Here is a 3,219-nt window from a genome sequence, read left to right as displayed (position 1 = left end):
TCTTTCTGAGAAAAGCCACTTGCACTCTTTCAAGAGGCTCCATGTGCATCCTGTCACCAGCATTTGATTCCCTTGAAAAAGTTTTTAAATTACACTTCTGTCTGCAAAAAAGTGACCTCTCCAAACAGCACAAGTAGAGCTTTTGATTTTTCTTGTTTACCTCAAATTTCCACTCTGATTTTAACTATTTAGAGCACCAGCACATCTAAATAACCAAAAGCCCCAAGGCAACAAAAACCTGCCCGATGTAAAATGTTAAACCAAGAGTCCCTGGGAGCTGGAGACAGAAGGGGGGGGGGGGGGGAAGAATTCCATTGGCACTTCCCAGGTATGTTATTTGGGTTTTCAAAGATGAGGGAGCAGACATCTCATCTGCAGGAGTGACTCCTAAGGACTCCTAAGGAGCCCTGCAGAGGCTGGAGGAGAGAACCAACACTTTAGTGGGAATAAAATTAATGGTCTCACCTCCCAGTTCTGCTCTGTAATTGGCTTTCATGAAAAGCCTCAAATGTAAATAAAATGAAGTATAAAGGAGGAGCTGAGTGTTCTCGCTCAGAAACAAGAGCAGAGCTGGGTTTTGAAGAGCTCTGTATCCCCCTCTCCTCAGCCCTGCTGGCAGGGAACTGGAGTTTGGCCACAATCACATAGAAAATGGCTCAAATCACACCCTGATTTGAGATGCAGAGAAAAGCTTCAGACCCTCCTAAAGGCTCCTTTGGCATTTTGATTCCCTGTGTGTTGTAACAAGTTTCACTGCAGGGTGAAACGTGTGAGGAAAGCCTAAACCCACCCATTTTTCCTGGTCAGCAACAATGCCAGGCTCCAAAAGCTCCATCCTGACCCCATTCTGCATCAATTCACAGATTAAAACAGAGGGGAAAGCTGATGGGACTCCTCTGTAGCAAAGGGAGATCTTGCTTTATGCAACAGTGAAATCAGTGACGACACTGAACAGCTGCACCAGTGCAGCCTATTGGGCCATAAAATAAGGTTTTCTCCATTTTCCCAAAAACAGATGTGATGTGCTCTCAAACCACCTTCACTTCCATCAGGCTTTTCCTGGGAGCTGGTGGCAAATTAGCCAAGATCAGAGCAGAGAGGTACATATGGTGAGGAGGTCTCGTGTCAGCGATATTGGATGTCCAAGGCTGCTTAGCTCACATTTATTTGCACTAAAGAATAAGGCATTGGGCTCCTTTCCAAGCAGCTTAAAAAGATAAGGAAGGAGACCTTTTATATTACTTGGGAATGGACCCGTTGTGGCAAGAGACTGTATTATATCATTAACATTATAAATTCCATTTACAATACAGCAGTCACTTCATCCATCATTTATTCATGCAGAAGGGAGAGGACGTCCTGCATTTTTAGGACAGTGGTTCTCCCTACCCACAGTATTGCTCCAACCACAGGGCTGTGAATGAACAGCCCAGCTCCAACTGTTGGATGATCCCAGGTTCTCCCTTCTCCACACAAAAGCAAACCCCAGCATCTCACCACACTTCAGTGGCTGCTAAAAAGCAAAATCAGCTCCGAAATTACAGGTGTTCCATGTTATCTTTCAGATGCTGACTGAGAACGTTGTTTACCCCCGATCAGTAAATTTGTTCACCACAAGTTCTGTCTTGCTCTGGAAGCTCTGTGCTCCCCCACCTCAGAAGAGCAGGGGTGGGGGCTGTTCCCATTCCATGGGCTAGCACAGGGAGGAGGGGAAGGGCCTTTCCAGCCTGCACATCTCTCTCCCAGCTCCTGTGCCACCATCCATTAGACCAGTTGCTAATTAGCTACTGCACTCAGCCGCTCTAGGAGACAGCACTGTAAAAAACTCATTATCCCACCAGTCCTCCCAGCAGCAGAAGTGTGAATGTAGAGACTGGGAGGAAGGAGAGGCTGATGCCTCGTGTCCTCCCAGGAGCCTGGCACAGCTCCTGTGATTGGCATTTACAACCCAGTGGCACCACCAGCTCTCAGCATCACTCAGACCCCCCAAAACCACCACAGCATGAGGCCAAAACCTCCCTCCTGCACTCCCCAAGCAGAGAATGCTCCTGCAAACTGCTGGTGTCCCACAGACAGCTGGTAAGGCAGCACCCCACTGCATGCACAGGGACACAGAGGGCAGGGACACTTCCCAGAGAACAGTACCTGCTGGATGTCACCACTGCACACACCTGGTTTGCTCTCACACCTCTGTGACTGGGAGTAATGACATGGAAAACAGTTACAGCAAACCTTAAAGGAAAAGGGAATAGCCACAGTTATACTCCACCTTTACTGGAGAGCCTATTTTGTGTACAAAGAACAACTTTAAAAAAACCCCCACACCCCAAAATCCCCTGAACAAAACATAGTCCAACACTTACAAGAGACTTTCCCTTCTTCCTGATATCCAAGACCACAGAGGGGACTGGCCTTCCACTGAGAATTAAGCTGCCAAGCTTGGAAGCAGCATGGAAGCCTCTGTATAAAAACCTGGATGCTGCTTCTTCCAAAGGGTTTTGGCACAACCTCCAATAAAGTGTTTTACATGAAGTTGTGTTGAATATGTTTCTTTACTGATTTTTTTCCAACTTTTGACACTCAGTCATCACTGAACAGCCTCCTCTAATGGCCACCAGTTCTGAGACATTACAAATGACTAAAGCAAGTCTGTGCTCACAGTTTTCACACACTGACTGCCCATCACTACTCAGCACTTTGTAACACAGTGGAAACAGCAGAGAAGATATGAAAACTGTACCTGATCTGTTTGTTGCCCATTGCAGATTTGAATCAGTGAGAAAAGTGCTTTGGATGGGATTTTGTTTGGTTTTCCATGTTATGGGTATAAAACAAAAGGGAAAAAAAGTTAATTACAGCTACAAACCTACTCTGAGCGGTATGTGAAGAGGGAGGGTTGTTCTAAGAGCAACAACTCAAGAATTTTTTTATTAATAAATACATCATTAATGATACAGACTGATATGGCAGCAATAAGCCACTGCTGAAAGACTGACAACTTAAGTCAGATAAATCTTGGATTAAATCAGCAAAAAGATCTGAGCCACTGACCACACCTCAGAGATGACTTATGGAAAAACACAAGTGTTAGAGAGCACAATAAAAATGAAATATTAAAACAAAATTCCTTCCAGCATGGGGCAAGTATCTCTCTCAGAACACACTCTGAAATGCAGACTGAGGAGAAAGAAAACTAGAAGACAAGTCTGAGAAACGTTC

This window comes from Chiroxiphia lanceolata, chromosome 21 (genome assembly GCF_009829145.1).
Source record: "Chiroxiphia lanceolata isolate bChiLan1 chromosome 21, bChiLan1.pri, whole genome shotgun sequence".
Taxonomy (NCBI): Eukaryota; Metazoa; Chordata; class Aves; order Passeriformes; family Pipridae; genus Chiroxiphia; species Chiroxiphia lanceolata.
This window is presented reverse-complemented; position numbering follows the sequence as displayed.